The sequence below is a fragment of the Garra rufa genome, chromosome 8, assembly GCF_049309525.1.
Source record: "Garra rufa chromosome 8, GarRuf1.0, whole genome shotgun sequence".
NCBI lineage: Eukaryota > Metazoa > Chordata > Actinopteri > Cypriniformes > Cyprinidae > Garra > Garra rufa.
Genome location: NC_133368.1, coordinates 20,350,993 through 20,369,165, shown reverse-complemented (window position 1 = coordinate 20,369,165; position 18,173 = coordinate 20,350,993).

Genomic DNA, 18,173 nt, shown 5'->3' with positions numbered 1-18,173 from the left:
GCAGTTCAAGGCATTTAAGCACATATGAAAAAAATACATTATTTAGCAAGCCTATAACCAGCTAAATCAATTATTTGGCAAATCCAGGTTACTTACCATTTAAATATTATGACTGTTATAGCACCAGCTGTGGTTCGATCCCCTTAAAACTCTGCATGCTTGTTTAGAATCACCTGTCACATGTGCTCAGGTTTCGTGAAGTTTTGAGTTTTCCTTTAGGATTTATAGGCTTTTGGGTAAATTTGGACAGGCCCCTTTTTCTAAAAGACCCGGTTATATCTTCCCAAAGGGTAAATTTCAACATTTATTTTTGTAATTATTGACCTAGAGAGTTTAAAGAATTGTACTGCAGTATTTTTATTTTTTTTTTAAGACTGAGTGAAAAACCTTGGACTAGTTCGCAAAAGTAGGTTTTTACATTTTCTCAATCATTTAACAAACAATTTGATTGACAGCAGTGGTTCTAGAGGCAAAGTTGTCCGGAATGAGGAGTTCTGTCATATGATATGATTATAGTGTGTATGTGTGCGAAAAAACACGCAATGCACAAACGTTTACGCCCTTAAAAAACACAATATTGGCCCCCCAGTGGCCGATTTCTTTAAAATTTCTCACATACCTTTGGTTATAGGCATTTAACTAAAAGTGGCCCTGCCTTTTTTGAACATTTTGGCATCCCTTTGCGACAGTGAGTCGAAAGTATATATGTGACCCTGGACCACAAAACCAGTCTTAAGTCGTTGGGGTATATTTGTAGCAATAGCCAAAAATACATAATATGGGGTCAAAATTATAGATTTTTCGTTTATGCCAAATATCATTAGGAAATTAAGTAAAGATCATGTTCCATGAAGATTTTTTGTCAAATTCCTACTATAAATATATCAAAATGTAATTTTTGATTAGTAATATGCATTGTTAAGAACTTAATTTGGAGAACTTTAAAGGTGATTTTCTCAATATTTTGATTTTTTTGCACCCTCAGATTCCAGATTTTCAAATAGATGTATCTCAGCCAAAGATTGTCCTATCCTAACAAACCATACATCAATAGAAAGCTTATTTATTGAGCTCAGTTTTGTAAAATTTAACCTTATGACTGGCTTTGTGGTCCAGGGTCACACACACATATATATATATATATATATATATATATAGAGAGAGAGAGAGAGAGAGAGAGAGAGAGAGAGAGAGAGAGAGAGAGAGAGAGAGCATTGAATTGAGGACAAACTATATTTGAAAACTATCTAAGACATTGTGTGAACTTTAGGGGAACTGACATCCTCTGAAAATCACTTTGATTGCTTTACACACAATGGTTTTCAACATGCGGTTAAATGCACAGGCACAGCTGGGTCAGTGTGTTTATAGCAGGGGTCAGATTAGACTGACAAACTGTAAAATCCTGAAATGCATGGAACAGGTTTATTTTGCATGCGAAGCCAAGAGATTAGTGTCAAGAGGAACGCTCTTCACCCTCACGATGGGACGGCTTTGCATATTTCTCTGTCATCCCTTCAGGGTCAGTTCCATATGACCAGCCATACTCATTCCAATCCAGCTAACACCATTCTTGCATCCCGCAGACACATTACATGTACATTTTCAGGGGCTTTACTATATCCACCCTGCACATTTGGCAATGGTCTATTCTAACAGAGCCCTTTATCTCTAAAGCCCAAAGACTTGAGAAGTAAAGAGCTTAAATTCGCCAACCACTCTCATCCTGAGAAAAGTGAAAGATAAGAATGTGTATGAAAATGGCAGCCGTGACGACATAGGAATTATCAATTTGCACCAATGCATCGAGGATCCCATGCCAAAAAAAAAAAAACCTTAACACACACTGATTTAATTTTTTGGGGTTAGGCCTGGGACTCACTAGACAATTTTCAAATCTTAACTAATTTTAAAACCATGGGAGACCACAGACATGAAGACAGTTTCAAACTATTTTTAACCTTTTAATCCTCTAAACGCACACACTGGATGATTCGACCAGACCGCGAGACCGCACAATTGTTGATTATTGGAACAATTTCACAGTGACACAAGGTAACTCAAATGTGACTACAGAAGAAAAACACAATTGACATTGTCAGCCGCCTCTCCTGGTGCATGTTCTGTTGTGCAGTGAAAAACAAAACAGGGAAAAAAAGAATATGGGTGATGTTCTTTCTCAGTACTCTACTTTCACAACATGTTTGTGGCAGCCACATTTCAGCTACAGAAGCATGCAACATCCGGTAGGTGGCGCTTGATCGTGGGTATCATGTCAGAGACAGTTCCGGAGAAGTTCGAAAATCTTAATAACACCACGCAATACAGAATTTTTGGGACAAAATATGATTTGTGACAAGCCTTGAATTGGGCCACCCCCATGATCATTCGAGGTGCAAATCGGGCTTAAAATCATCAAGAATGTGGCCAGCCTTATAAGGTCATTGCACACTGAGTCTGAAATAAATACGACCTCACGTTGTGTCAATCACGTTTACACACTGTCTCTGAAACTTTCGTCCGTCATAAAAAAAAGTCGGACCAGGTTCAATTTTCTGCTTTTTCGCATCCGTAGCAGGCATTTTGATAGGAATGGATGACAAATACGAATCCTAGATGTATATGACTTCCTTCTTTGAGACGAATCCAATCTGAGTTATATTATTATTTTGGCTCTCTCAAGCTTTATTATGGCAGTGGGTGGGTGCCTCTCTTTATCAGTCCAAAACAAGTCCAATAAAGTGCATCCATCCATACTAAAAAGTGTCTCACACGGCTCCGGGGGGTGAACAGTCATACACAGAAGCAGCTCTGGGCGGATTAAGTAGGATGTCGGCGTTGCTCATGTGCCTGTTGAGTCTTGTGAAAACCAACGTTTGTTTACAGGAGTAAAGGAAGCAAAGTTTCCTTACTTTAGCAAGGGAAAACCAGCTTATATTGAAATCCTCCAACATTTTTCTACAAATCCTCGTTTGTACTTCTAATTTGTGACCGTTGTTTGTCAGTTCTGAGCGGCGCATGCGCATTGCCGACGTCTTACGTCATCCGTTTGGAGCTGCTTCCATCTACGACTGTTAACGCAAGCTAGATTAAAGTGATTATTATGTTTTAAATATGGATAGTTTTCTTACAAAAACCTGTCGATTTGCTAAAGGAGACCTTTATTCACCCTTCAGAGCTGTGTGAGACACTTTTTATGGATGGATGCATTTTATTAACACCCGCCCACTGCCCTGATAATGCTTGGGAGAGCCAGAACAATTTTTAATATAACACCGATTGGATTCGTCTGAAAGAAGGGAGTCATTTACACCTAGGATGCCTGGAAGGTAAGTAAATAACAGGCTAATTTTCATTTTTGGGTGAACTAACCCTTTAGCCAGTGTCCTCAGTGCCTCAGATGTTTGTTGGTGCTTCTCAAAACACAACACTTGTAATGCCTCTTTGGCACTGACATTGTATATTTCAAGCAGTTACAGCAAGAAAACAGTAATAGCGGACTGCTGTTTCTCACTCAGGGCTAAATCTATGCTAAAAGAGCAGAGATCGTCACAAATGGGAGGAATTCTAGAAATCTAGAATCCCTTGTTTTGAGAGATTGTTTATGATTTATTGGGATTGTGGGTGGGTGGATTTCTACCATTATAGGCTGGTTGTTTTGACACACTGTGGCCACACAACTGTGTACTTAAGAGCGGCCACATATGAAGTGTTTCTTGGAGGTTATCCACCTTATTTTTCCCATATGAGCGGGCTTGGCCATTTGTAAATCGTATGGGTCTGGCTTCTGGTTACATTCACATCCAGTTATATTTAGCTGTACAAAACAGCTCGTCTTGCTGCTTGATATTGCAAATTGGTGTGTCTTACCATTTTATTTTAATGTATTATCTTAATTATGAGCACACTGGCTTGTAGCACAAACAGTTTTACTGTTTACTGCACGTTGTTGTTCTTCTCATTATTTCCCTATAGCTCCTGATGAACCTGAAGTCTCGCCCATAGACTTACTTCTGCACTGAAGAATAAGGTAGATAGTACATTAAACAGTGATCATGTGACTTTTACATATACGCCAAGTGACCTGTAAATGCAAAAAACGGTTTCCATTGCAGTTTTGCAAAATAATCCTTTTTCAAATTGCCTGAAAGACCACCTCATGTGAGCGTAAAAACTATGTTCTGATATATGGGAGTTTTCGCGAAATTAGGCAGTTTCCATTAGGCATATTTTAAATTCACATTTTAATTTGCACAATTCAAAGGGTAATGGAAACACAGCTATCGAATTATCATTCAACTGATTTGTTCAAAATAGTTGATTTATTAAGGAACAATATAAGTGACTGTCTTTATAAATAGGTCATTGAATTGTTTTACAATATTAATATTAATAATATTGTGTCTTAAATGTAAGTCACTTAATTGACCCTTCACAGGGATTTTGACTGATAGGCGTTCTGACCAATCATAACGTGATTGTTTGTCCGGAAAAGAAACCAGACAGAAGAACAGATTAATATTGGTGGACTTGAACTTAAATGGTGTGCATTGACATCTTTCCGCAATTGAAATGATATACCTTTTGATGTTCATTTATGTTTATTTCATGCTATAACTAGTAAATAAAGGACGAGGTGATCAGTTCACATGCCACTTAAACTTAGGCGCTGCAGCAATCTGTCATGATACATAAAAGAGCCACTAAATGGTATTTATTGTTTGAATTTATTTAAAAATGACTAAATTTGAAAGCTAATACTTTTAGTAACTTTCTCTGTCTTGTCTGTCGACACGTTGTCGGTTTCCTGTTTGCTCTGCGATGCATTTTGTATGGCGTGAGAGTGCCATGTCTTGTTGGACATAGCAAAAGTAACAAAGGGGGTTGGTCATTGCGAAGGGTCAGTATTTTATTTTTTTTACATTTTTATTAACTTAGGTGGCTTTTTGTACTAAGCCTTGATGAATTTTAGGACCTGAAATTGCTAACATTACATTTAATCATTTAACAAATGCTTTTGTCCAAACTGTCTTATAAATGAGGAACAAATGGCATATATAGGTTATATTTTACTTTTTTCTCTTATCTTCTTTCAAATAATATAAGATATTATCCAGAACTGCGGGCTGTTTGCAGTTGCAGAGCAACAGATATCTTTCTCAATGTATCAGACCTTAGGGTCACCTTGGGTCTCAATTTAGCCAGATAAACTGATCTTGACTTTTATAAACCTCACAGAACACCATCTGATGCCTCTTTTTTATTCCAGAGAAGAGTTTGTAGACCATTTCCTTTAATACAATTTTATCAAAGAGGGATTTCTAACACCCGATTGATTGAGTGTCTGGCTTAATGGGGTTAAGTGTAGTATCTTTATCTTTTAATGCAGACATGTCATCACCATGATCAATGTTAGCACAGTGGAAACGACAGCAGACAAGTCTCTAACCACTTCAGGACCACCGTAAATAGCACACAACAGATGAAAGTGGAAGATGCTTTTGAGATAATCTGTGCAGGTATCTGTTGTGAATGCGAGTGTGAGAGTGTTTGAGAACAATGGTTGCAGCCACACAAATGGGTTTCTTTCTGTCACTATGTGCAAACGGCAAAGGATTTTATGGGACTGAAGAAGACACGTGACTTGGGGTGATAGCAGCGCACCATGCCAAATGATTAGGCCAACTTCCAGCTCCACTCTTCCAGGAGCTCCCGCAGGGACTCAGCTCTATTACAGCACCATTACATGGTGACGCATGAAGAATGCACCTAACATCCAGACAAACCAACCAACTCTGCCGGATCTCTCCTAGATTCCCAAAAGGCTACATCGCCAGTGCTGGGAGAGAGAACGAACATGAGTTTGCTGTGCCCTAACGATCTCAGCTATAATGTCTCTCCTTAAAAGTTAGCAATACACAGCATGTCAGACCAGGCACTGGCTCTGTGTGAAGTGTCTTCAATCGCTTCCCTGAAAAACATACTTTTTGCAAACTAGTCTGAGGTTTTTTACCCTGTCGGAACCAAACCAGTTTTTTAAGCTTTCGGTTCACCAACGCAAAGAGACTCCAAAATAACTTTTCAATGGAATGAGATAATTAAACCAAACTACACATATGTAAGACCTTAATCTGAGGTCACAAGGCCAAAAAAGAATCGCTTTGATGACTGAATTTGGTACTATAATAGGACAAAAACATTATGTCTGTAACTATACATACGTTAGTCCAATTGACTGTGGCTAAAGTGCAGCTATTAGCATGTTTATGTTTTTTTGAGCACCTTTTAGACAAGGTTACCAGAGGCCAATCAGAACAAAACTTGGTGGGCCTGTTTGACTCATGCCCCTAAAGGTCTGTGAGAAATTTGAAAGAAATCAACCACTGGGAGAGCAATATTTAATTTTTTTTTTTCTATTGTGTAAACAACTGTATATTCCAAGATTTCTCTCGCATATACATAATTGTCATATCATATGATAGATCTCCTCATTCTGAACAACCTTAATTTAAGAACCACTGCTGTCAATCAAATTGTTTGGTAATTATTCAAGGTTATAAAAAAAATAAAAAATACTTCCGTGATCTAGTGTTTTTTTTTTTTTTTTTGCTTAACCTCAAGAAAACCACTGCGGTACAATTCTGTGGCCTCTCTTAGGGCAATAATTACAAAAAAAGAAAAAAGTTGGACGTTACACTTTGTTACAGGCTTGCAAAATAATATGTAATGTCTTTTTGTATGTGCCAAATGCGTTAAAAGGATTGAACCCCCGGGAATTGCTGCTTGCAGCTATACATTTATTTTAAAAAAATTGCGTTGACATCAGAATTTCAGGTGAAAACCTAAAAACCCACCAATTGACCCTTCACAAAAACCCACCCTCCTTAGTTACTATTGCTATGTCCAACAAACAATTCCGCTCTCACACCAAACATTATGTTCTCATGCCATGAAAAATACATTGCAGAGCAAAGAGAAAACTGACAACACACTGACAGACAAGTCAGGCTACTTCTGATATGAAACAAGGTTCCAGCTATAAAATGCTGTCATTTTTTTAAGAAATTCAAACAATAAATACAGTTTTGTGGCTCTTTAATGTGTTGTGACAGATCACTGTATTGCCTTATTAGATCAATGACATGTAAACTGATAGTCTTTTCTTCTTTACTCAAAGCAAAGTCCACCAAAGTTGGTCTAAGTTAATCAAAGTTAAACTTTCCTGTCTGATTTGTTTGTCTGACAGAATGGCGGATTCGGCATTATGATTGTTCAGATCGTCTGTCAGTCAAGCTGTTTGGGAAGGGTCAATTACAGATCTGTGACAAGCAAATCACACCAAAAGTATACTTAAGCAGCCATCCACTCCATTGAAGCACTGTCTTGCTGCAATCTCTAAATTAATTAAATACAAAGTTCTGTCAGGTTCTAACTCAATTTGATATAATCACACCATTACTAAAATGACAGAGCTGATTGGTTTCTTTTCACATCAGCAGCCAATGGGCTTGCTGCTCAACATTTAAATACTTGGCAAGTGTTTGTTGTAGCAGTTGCAGCACACGTCAGAAACCCTCTATCTTCCCCAGCTCCACCTGTATTCACCGTTTTCTTAACGTAAGAGTGGGCTCGGCCATTTGCAAATTTTATGGGTGTGGCTTCCGGTCTCATCTGCGTCCAGCTGTTTTTAGCTGTAAAAAACAACTTGTTTTGCTGTTCTATATTGCAAATTGGTGTGTCTTACCATATTATTTTAATGTATTATCTTAATTATAAGCACAATGGTTTGTAGTGCAAACAGTATTACCGTTTACTGCGCTTTGTTTTCATCTCATTATTTCCTGTGATTCCGCATTGAAGAAAAAGTTGCATCGATCTGCCAGGGGGTGATTTCATGTATGTTATACATGGGGGTTATTTTATATATGTGTTATATGTTATATGTGCAGCAGCAGTATTTCTACAGGTTCACAGTAGCAATTCCACCAAGCCCAAACACATTAACAGTGTCGCCCCCTTCCTGATTTTTCATTTTTTTGCATGTTTGTCACACTTTAATGTTTCAGATCATCAAAGAAATTTAAATATTAATCAAAGATAACACAAGTAAACACAACATGCAGTTTTTGAATTAAGTTTTTTATTATGAAGGGAAAACAAAATCCAAACCCACATGGCCCTGTGTGACAAAAGTGTTTGCCCCCTAAACTTAATAACTGGTTGGGCCACCCTTAGCAGCAACAACTGCAATCAACCGTTTGCAATAACTTGCAATGAGTCTGTTACAGCGCTGTGCAGGAATTTTGGCCCACTCATCTTGGCAGAATTGTTGTAATTCAGCCACATTGGAGGGTTTTTGAGCATGAACCGCCTTTTTAAGGTCATGCCACAGCATCTTAATAGGATTCAGGTCAGGACTTTGACTAGGCCACTCCAAAGTCTTCATTTTGTTTTTCTTCAGCCATTCAGAGGTGGATTTGCTGGTGTGTTTTGGATCATTGTCCTGCTGCAGAACCCAAGTTCGCTTCAGTTTGAGGTCACAAACAGATGGCCGGACATTGTCCTTCAGGATTTTTTGGTAGACAACAGAATTTATGGTTCCATTCATCACAGCAAGTCTTCCAGGTCCAGAAGCAGCAAAACAGCCCCAGACCATCACACTACCACCAGCATATTTTACTGTTGGTATGATGTTCGTTTTCTGAAATGCTGTGTTACTTTTATGCCAGATGTAATGGGACACACACCTTCCAAAATGTTCAACTTTTGTCTCCCAAAAAGTCCCAATTTTCCCAAAAGTCTTGGGGATCATCAAGATGTGTTCTGGCAAAACTGAGGCAAGCCTTTATGTTCTTTTTGCTCAGCACCGGTTTTCGTTTTGGAACTCTGCCATGCAGGCCATTTTTCCATAGTCTCTTTCTTATGGTGGAGTCATGAACACTGACCTTAACTGAGGCAAGAGAGGCCTGCAGTTCTTTAGATGTTGTTGTGGGGTCTTTTGTGACCTCTTGGATGAGTCGTCGCTGCGCTATTGGGCTAATTTTGGTCGGCCGGCCACTCCTGGGAAGGTTCATCACTGTTCCATGTTTTCGCCATTTGTGGATAATGGTCCCAAAGCTTTAGAAATGGCTTTATAACCTTTTTCCAGACTGATAGATCTCAATTACTTTCTTTCTCATTTGTTCCTGAATTTCTTTGGATGTCAACACGATATGTACCTTTTGAGGATCTTTTAGTCTACTTTACTTTGCCAGGCAGGTCCTATTTAAGTGATTTCTTGATTGCGAACAGGTGTGACACTTTTTCACACAGGGCCATGTGGGTTTGGATTTTTTTTCCCTTCATAAAAAAAACTGCATGTTGTGTTTACTTGTGTTATCTTTGATTAATATTTACATTTGTTTGATGATCTGAAACATTAAAGTGTGACAAACATGCAAAAAAGTAAAAAAAAATCAGAAAAGGGGGCCAACACTTTTTCACACCACTGTATAATTACCATTCTAAACTCTCTGAGAGTTGTCATGACAGAAATATTTGGTAAAAACTGTTTCTACATATAATCAGCGTCTTTAAATCAATAGCTTTATATTTATTTGTTTTTATTTAGCTTAGGTACTTCATTCACAATTCTTCATGGGATTGTAGTTCTTCCCATCATGAAAGCTGTTACAGGTACACAACTATCTTACGTTTTTTTCTCATGGAGCTTGTTGCAGTGCAAGGATGTATTATTGAAGGCTAAATCCTTAGGATTTGGCCAAGCAAGGTACCTTGGAAAACAACATAATTAAGATTGGAAAAGCCTTCATGTCGGGAATGTGAATATGATGCCTCATTAGGCAGCTCACTAGGTTTTGCAGCAGAGATGATGTGAATTTCTGCTGTCTTGTCTTTGCAGAATTTGAGCTATTTATACAGTAAACTGTATCTTTGAATTTTTTTTTTTTTTTTTCTTGAGTCAAGCTTATTCTGGCTATAAGAACTGCATAATTATGAAAAGGTCTGTTTGATTGACATATAAAGTGACAAATTATAGTTATTTTTGCTTTTATGCACAATTTAGGGGCGGGTTCATTAGAAATTCATATTTGATACCAGAATAACAGATTGTGATTTGTTTTTAATGAGCTTTTCATTTGTCATGCAACATAAGTGATTATTAGCGATGCATCACACAGTTGAGTAGAATTTACTTTTTTACTTTTTTGGGTATAATATGTAACAGTTTACTTTATTTTGCTATCCTCACTTACAATAATTAACAATAGTGTCCTGCACTCACTAGTAAAAAAATAAAAAATTATATGTGGTGTGAATAATATTTGGTTTGACTGTAAGTGTCATGTTGAGAGGAAATAACCTTTATAGGTGTATATTAGAGCCAGTTCGTATATGTTGTATGATTATTGATTTTACAGGAATGTTTTAGTCCCATAAATCTCAGCATGTATACTGGATCAATACTGCTTTGCGTTACATGAGGGAATGACTTTAATTCACTTTCCCTTTCAGTCTCAAGCAATTTCCCTGCATGCTAGTCTTTTTTCGTCTCCCTTGGTTGAGTATAATACTTTGTTAAATGTGTCTCCTGTAAGGTCATTTGGAAAATGTGTCCTGCCATTGTTTGATGAGCGGATTGCCCACCTATACTCTTTTGAAAAGTGTTTTCCTTCACATTGTTCCATAAAGTGCCCTTTTATCCACGGAGCTCACACGCACGGCTTACTCGTGAAGATGTTAAACGCCACGTCGAGCAAGGCTTTACTTTCGGGTGAATAGCTCCAATGCCGCTTTACCTGAAATAATCCAGTTGGCTGTGGCGGAGGTTAACATGTGTCTCCCTGAGGAAGCGACGTCAAAGAAACTGTAGCTGCGCTTTAGAGAGCTGACACCGGTTTGGAGCGGCGTGACTCTTGACGTAGCCTGCTAAGTGAGATGTGAAAAATAGTGAATGCACTGGGTAAGTGACTCAGACATCCACTATGGTAATACTAGACAGCGCAAAAAGATGTGTCACCGATGAAGGGTTTGAATCTTGAGCTCTACCTCAGAACCATCTCTGCCTTTTTTTCTCCCACTGAGGCATCACTCTTCCCCTGAGGGAGTGGAAGATCCTGTGAAACGCTTGATCTTCTGGCTCTCTTTTAACTTTTAGGTTTTTCCGGCTTGACAAGTCCGACAGCCAGATGTGTGTGGATGCCACATCACTGATGGGATGATATAGACTAGCACTGAATCTAATGTAACTACTATTTTGATATTCAATTAATCTGTCAGTTATGTCTTTAATTAATCACATACTCCATGGCTTACCCATAAACTTCAGTTTGCACATTGAAGTGCTTTGACATAAAGCACTTCAATGTGCAAACTGAAGTTTATGTAATGTATGCGACACATCAGTGTTTTCCAACTTTGCTAAAAGTGTATGTGGCACTTTCTGTGAACAGGGCTTGAAAAGTGCTTAAAGGGATAGTTCACACTAAAATGAAAATTACCGCATGATTTTCACACCCTCAAGCCATTCTAGATATGACTTTCTTCATTCAGATGAATAAAATCAGAGTTATATTAAAATGTCCTGGCTCTTCTAAGCTTTCTAATGGCAGTGAATGGCTGTTGGCTCCAGGTGGTTAATAAAGGACCTCCTAAAGCGAACTGATACAAAATATCCATATTTAAAGCTTTATAAACCGTAATCTCTATCTTCCACTAACTGACATATGCGTGTTCATGAGAGAGTGATGACGTAGGACGTAGGCGGAGTGTAAGCTACTATACGGTGACAATATGCCTGTCTCGCGAAAACTACAAAGTTTCTGTTTACATAAAAGGAAAACCTCTTGGCTTATATTGAAATCCTCTGACATTTTTCTTTACAAATCCTTTTTTTGTACTTTTAATTTTGTTTTGCTTTCTTCTATGCACATCTGCGGATGTCACTTCTCATCAGAGCTTCCTCTACACCTACGTCCTATGTCATCCATGGGAACACCACCCATTCACTGCCATTATAAATCTTGGAAGAGCCACAAAGTGTGGTGTCAATATGTCTTTAATAAAGCTTTGCAGAGATACGGCCTCAGATGCAATTTGGTATCATGCCTCAAATTTTGTGCGGGGCTATACAAAAACAGTTTCGTCCATCAACACGAAATCCATAATCTTTTCCAAATCCTTTTTTCAGCAAATTCTGAAGATGATTTGACTCGATTTTGGAAAAACAAAAAAAACAAAAAAACAAAAAACAGAATAACGGTCAAGGAAAAGTTCAGAAAAGTAGGTTTTCAACATAAATCAAAATGACGGACAGGAAGTTTGACCGAATATGGCATAATTAGTATCTATGTTCTTGGCGTAACCCAAGGAATATTTTGAGATAAATTTCACTACAAAAGGCTAATGCAATCAAAGTTTAATTAATAATGGCATAATTAATGGTTAATGAATGGTTTATTACTCTTGACCAATAGGTGGCACTGTTACCAAATTGATGTGGCGTGGTGAGTGTGAGGTAACAATGGCACATACAAAGTTTGGTGTCAATATGTCAAAGCTTTGCAAAGATACAGCCTACAGTTCCATCATAGCCATATTCCTCATATCCATCAAGCATATTTCCAGCAAATTCGTTGATACTAAAACTGTTTCGTATATTGACACGAAATCCACAAATTTTTGCTAGCATGGTCTGAAGTCAAATTTGGTGAAAATCAGACCAATGGTCTAGGAGGAGTTTGAAAAAGTAAGCTTTCAACATGAATCAAAAGGGCAGACAGGAAATTCAGCCAATTTTAGCATAACTGATATCGATGTTCTCGGCATGACCCAAAAATATATTGAGACCAGTTTCATTACAATAGGACCACTTTTGAGCACAAGGTGGCGCTGCCTCCAAACTTTACTGAATTTTGTAGTGATACGCCAATGTGTTCGTAAAATATAGCATTTTACAACTAAATAAAAAATGGCCAACACCCAAAATTGGGTATGGTTTGACTCAGCATGCTCCACTGAATCTAAAGAGACCCGTTTAGTGAATTTTGGCCAAACCATTCACAAGTTACAAAAAAAGAGACATTTTTCACATCTCCTGACCACTAGGTGGCACTGCGCCGAAACACTGCAGGTAGCCTCAGGTCATGCTTGTTATAAGACACACCAAGTTTGGTCTCAATACGTCAAACCTTTGCAGAGATATAGCCTCACATCCATTTTTGCATGCTTTTTGTAGACTTTGTTTGCACGTTATTTGAGAACAGTTAGACTAATCAACTTGAATTCCATAACTTTTTTGACCCCCATTCACTGCCATTATAAATCTTGGAAGAGCCACAAAGTGTGGTGTCAATATGTCAAAGCTGTGCAGAGATACAGCCTTAGATGCAATTTGGTATCATGCCTCAAATTTATTGTGGCGCTATACAAAAACAGTTTTGTCTATCAATACAAAACCCATAACCTTTTTTCAGCAAAGTCTGAAGATGATCTGACTCGATTTTGATGAAAAACTGATCAACGGTGGAGGAGAAGTTTGGAAAAATAAATCAAAATGGCGGACAGGAATTTTGACTGAATATGGCGTAATTAGTATGTATGTTCTTGGCATAACCCAATTAATATTTTGAGATAAATTTCATTACAAAAGGCTAATGCAATCAAAGTTTTTAGCATTTTTTTGAAATTTCATAACTAATGGTTAATGAATGGTTTATTACTCTTGACCAATAGGTGGCGCTGTTACCAAATTGATGTGGTGTGGTGAGTGTGAGGTAACAATGGCACATACATAGTTTGGTGTCAATATGTCAAAGCTTTGTAAAGATACAGCCTACAGTTTGGCATATTTCCTGCAAATTCGTTGATACTAAAACATTTTCGTATATCAACACGAAATCCATACATTTTTGCCAGTATGGGCTGAAGTCAAATTTGGTGAAAATCAGACCAATGGTCTTGGAGGAGTTTAAAAAAGTAAGTTTTCAACATGAATCTAAATGGCAGAAAGGAAATTCAGCCAATTTTGGCATAATTGGTATCAATGTTCTCTGCATGACCCAAACAATATATATTGAGACCAGTTTCATTACAATAGGATCACTTTTGACCAAAAGGTGGCGCTGCCTCCAAACTTCACAGAATTTCGTAGAGATATGCTAATGTGTTTGTAAAATATAGCATTTTACAACAAAATTAAAAATGGCCAATGTCCAAAATTGGTATATGGTTTGACTCGAGAGACCAGTTTTGTGAATTTTGGCCAAACCATTCACAAGTTATAAACTAAAAGATACATTTCTCATATCTCCTGACCACTAGGTGGCACTGCGCCGAAACACTGCAGGTAGCCTCAGGTCATGCTTGTTATAAGACACACCAAGTCTCAATATGCCAAACCTTTGCGAAGATATAGCCTCACATCCATTTTTGCATGCTTTTCATAGAATTTGTTTGCGTGTTATTTGAGAACAGTTAGACTAATCAACTTGAATTCCATACCTTTTTTGCCAGCATGGTCTCAAGATGATCTGAGCAAATTTTGGTGGAAATCAGACAAACTATCACCTTCAGGTGCTTGGCCCCTAAATATAATAATATCTGATAATATCAGATAACTTTGATAGAAAGATATGTAACAAAACATGGTCAGGTCAAAGTGTCAAATTCAATTTTTAATCCTAAATTTTTATCAGTTTTTTAATTGGTAGTCCACTGTATGAAGAATGTTTGTCTATAATATGTTGCAGTTTACTTTACTTTATTAGAACTATCGGGACCTACACCCACTTGTAAAAAATATAAAAAATATATCTGGTGTCTGAGTAATTTTTGGTTTGACGAAGGTCAAGACTGTATCTGATAGCGCGCACACACACACACACACACACACACACACACACACACACACACACACACATAGAAAGACATTTCTGCCTCATGTTTTATTGTCATCTTTACTTCATTTTGGTTTAAAAGACAATTAATATTCAGTAAAGTTATTGATTTAACTTCACTGACACTGATTTGAAATATAAACTGAATAGATCTGGATAATGACACTATCTTTGCAACATCAACACTGTTATTGAACTGAATTAAATCAACATTGAACAGGCTTGAGCTGAATAATGGCACTATTATCTTCTGCAGAGCTGCTTTAGCGCTGAAATTTAATTTGATTCATAACTGATACATTTTACAACATTAGTAGTCTTATTGTCCTGTGTATTAATGTGAAGCTGCTTTGAACCAATCTTTATCGTATAAATGTGACTTGATTTGACTTTAAAAATGTCAGTGTGCCCTGTAATAAATATGCTTCCCACAGTTCATTTGCTTTTAGTCTGCACTGTTCTGCAAAATACAAAAATAAAATTCTCACAGTATAATAAGATGATGTATTATTTGAGTTTTTCACTATTTTAAAGTGGAGTCACTGATGGAAGATCTTTGTGCACATCACAAAGACAGACTAATCAATGATAAAATCCATTGTTGAATATTTTCTTTATCGATTATTTGTTGTAGCACCAATGTAAGCACAAAAATAGAAAAGAAAGTGAGCAAGAGATTTTGAAAGACAGAGATGGAGAGCTTTCAGACCCATTTCACTTCCGTGCATCTCTTTCTTCCTGCTGTCTGAGGTCATAAGAGAGTGTATGTTGCTCAAAGCTCTCTGCATGATGTATTTTAAAGAAGAGCACTGAAGTGTATAAGTGTGTGTCTGTGTGTGTATGTGTGTATATCTCCAGCAGGGCCAGACAGAAGGTGCAGTCAGAGGGATGCAGTGAACCCTGACTGAGTGCGTTGGTGGCACTGCCCCGAGGGAGTGTGTGCATGCGCGTGAAGGTATGATGGACGGGGAATAGACAGGGGGCCTTGGCCCAGTAGGTGAAGCTGCAGGTGATGCAGAGGGGGACGATGGACGTGCTTGATGCCAGCGAGTCACAAGATGGTTGCCTCGTCGGTCCCTAAGCCATTGTGTCTCTCCATCGCTCACTGCCTCTCTGGAGCTGAAAATGAATGCAAATGAATGTATTTTGAATCTCTTTATCCATCTTTACAAACTGCATTGTAGTCGTGCCATTTCATATGTTGAGTACTGCTTTTAGAGCTAGTAGGTTGAGTAAATGGAGTGAGTGATGGTCATTTGAAGTGGAAAATGCCTTTTCTTTTTCCCGTCTCGCTGTTGCAGAGTGCTGTTTTCTTCTCAGGGTGATGGATTTCCTATTGAAAGCCACTAAGCTGGAATTGACGTCACAGATGTGACTGTAATTAGCTACTTGCTTTAGAGGTGCATTTCCCAAAACCATTGTTAGCCAACTATGGTCGGATGATTTAGTGTTTCCTGAACATACCATATGGTGTGTTCAAGTCATGTAGGAAAGATCACATTTATAAGATGAATGCAAATGATTGGCATCACAAAGTTTTTATGTGTGGGAAACTCTGAACTTTTTTATTGAGCCAAAAGTTGGTGGCGTGTCAGAGAGAAAATCTCTGGAACACAAGATATTGATGGTATATATGTATACACTATATTGCCCTTCTAACGAACAGGTTTGACTAATTTAGTAATTTCCATGAGTACAAATCTTAATGTTTAAGCATATAATGATACTCTAGGGAATTGTGTGCTTCTAATTTTACAGCAACAGTTTTGACTTTGTGTATAAGGCAAGGTTCAAAAAGAAATGATTGATTCAGTCAGTGTGGAAGAACTTTACTGGTCTGTGGAAAGCAAAGTCCTAATCTCAGCTGAACACCTCTGGCGTGACTTTAAATGCAGACCTTAAGCCAAAGACTCATCACCAAACAACAATGACGTGTACATACAAACAACAGTGACTTGTACATACACTGTATGGACAAAAGTATTAGGACAGCCTTTTTTAGAACATAAAAAGGCACTTCCAAAACGATGGCAACAGAGTTGGAAACAATTCATGTATTTTGAAATCGTATTTCCATCTCTGTTGCAACCATTTTGGAAGTGTCAAAATAACTATACCCATAGTTACAGGTCATTGGTGTTTGGTGATAAGTTTTTGGCTCAAAGTCTGCATTTAAAGTCACTCCAGAGATGTTCAGATGAGATTAGGACTTTGCTTTCTGCAGAAAAAAATCTGGTTCTTCCAAACTGACTGTATCAATCATTTTGTTTAACCTTGCCTTATACCTAGAGGCATTGTCATGTTAGAATAGAAAAGGGTCCTGTCAAAGCTGTTGCTGTCAAGTTAGAAGAACATGATCCCCCAGAATAGCATTATTTGCTTAAACATTAGGATTTGTACCCATGGAAATTGCTAAAGAAGTCAAACCTGTTCTTTAGAATGGGGTGTCCCAATACTTTTGGCAATATAGTGTATATAGAGGAGATTGGTACTTATGTGGTCCTCAAAAAAAAGGGAAAATGAGGCAGAAGTAAAATGAAATATCTGAAGTAATTTCAATATGTGCCCTATCATTTTACATTATCAGAATGTGTCTATGACACTTTCTAAAAATATGTCTTCTTATAAAAAAATGTTTCTGTGGCTCAGTTTCCCCAGGTTAGGGGTAAATTCACCCAAGTCAGTGGGTAAGATAAGATAAGATAAGATAAGATAAACTTTTATCTTTCCCGAAGGAAAGATGCGCCATCTAAGTGTGAACTGAGCATCTGACTGAATCTGATTCAAACCCATATGAAATTTTGAAGATAATTAACCTCTTTTAAATATTACTTTATAGGGAACTCTGGGTATTATGACTTGTATGGCTTATTATAATGGAAATGATGTCTCTTACTAAAATATGTAGTAGAAACTGTATGAAAGATTTCTGTTATTTTAAAAATTCACATCATACACATATTTTGGAATATGGGGGCACCATTGTTTTGATTACATAAAATGGTTGCACTCGATGAGCTATTGGCAATATCTGTTGCTATTTTTACTGCAACACAACTCAGTATAAGCAACTTGTGTGGCTTTTGGTTGTAATTTTGAGTCATAAAAAAGGTTAATTCAAAATTAAGTTAGAATCTGTTATCTGTTACACTCCTGAAGTAAAGTAAACTTGTTACAAACGGGACGACTGAGAGTGGGGATCCAAATGCAAGGCTTTATTATGACGATCGTAGACAGGCAGACAGGGTCGAAAACACCAGCAAACAACAACAGCAA